We start from the raw sequence: 1,043 nt of genomic DNA, 5'->3' as shown, positions 1-1,043 counted from the left end.
ATATTCATTTTAAACCATAATAATCCAATTATAGAACAAAACAAAAGCTTCAGTTCCTCAAAAAGTAATTCATATGAATACACATTACACAACCTTATATCTCTCCAATAAACCAACAAGTGAACCAGCCATTTTATAATCAATATCCAGAATATTTCATAATCTTATTCCTTGGACTGACGTACATCACTCCTTCAGGTTTGTTTGAATTTTAGGTTTTACAAATATCTGAAATCCCTTAACATTATAACAACTTTCTCTCTTAAAAAATTAATTTAACATTTGAAGTAGGTTTGGGCATAATCGTATCGTGTGCAATTAATCGTCAGAAAAACATTAATCGATTATTTTTTTGGCACTTGACGATTAATACAATTAATGCCACCAGGCAGAGGATACTTGCTTGTATTTATTCCTTTCTACACACTTTGCAATTACTTTTTCTGCACTCCAYGTGTTTACKCTGTGCACGCTCCATCGGGGTGACAATCATCSCGTTYATGCTTWMMRKTTKKTTKKTTTTTWRARRCMRKYMRRMCGTCACCTTTTCCCACAGTGCTTCCCCACTATGACTGCATGAGAAAAGAGGTCCATTGTGTGTYCCACTGGAGCTCRCACTGACTTCACCTGCACTGACTGTCACCTCGCTGCACTACAGTGAAATCTGCTGCGCTCCTCCCGCTGCAGGCAGTGTGGTCGCTCGGCAGCCGACCGGAGGACGCGCCATCACGTAAATATGTAAACAGTTCGGCGTTCATTTTCAYACACCCGAACCAGGTCCAGATAATTAGTTTAGTTTTTTTTTGTTGTTTGTTTTTGCTCTTCCTTTGCGCTCTCAGCCACGCTGCTTCCTGCTTCCTCTGTTTTGAGTCCAGCCGGTTACATGACACGCAAATTCGTGAAGCGTTCCTCATTTTTAACTACAGCCCTTTAAGARGAATCTTGTCTGCCATCTGCTGGACACTTTTTGTTGTGCTCGTATTTAGACGTCCTATTTTGCAAATGCTGCCTTCCTGAAATTTGGTATGCTTGTTTGTCTTTGT

The sequence above is a fragment of the Austrofundulus limnaeus genome, unplaced genomic scaffold, assembly GCF_001266775.1.
Source record: "Austrofundulus limnaeus strain Quisiro unplaced genomic scaffold, Austrofundulus_limnaeus-1.0 Scaffold482, whole genome shotgun sequence".
Taxonomy (NCBI): Eukaryota; Metazoa; Chordata; class Actinopteri; order Cyprinodontiformes; family Rivulidae; genus Austrofundulus; species Austrofundulus limnaeus.
The sequence above is the reverse complement of the archived record's forward strand: the minus strand, read 5'-3'. Positions refer to the sequence as shown.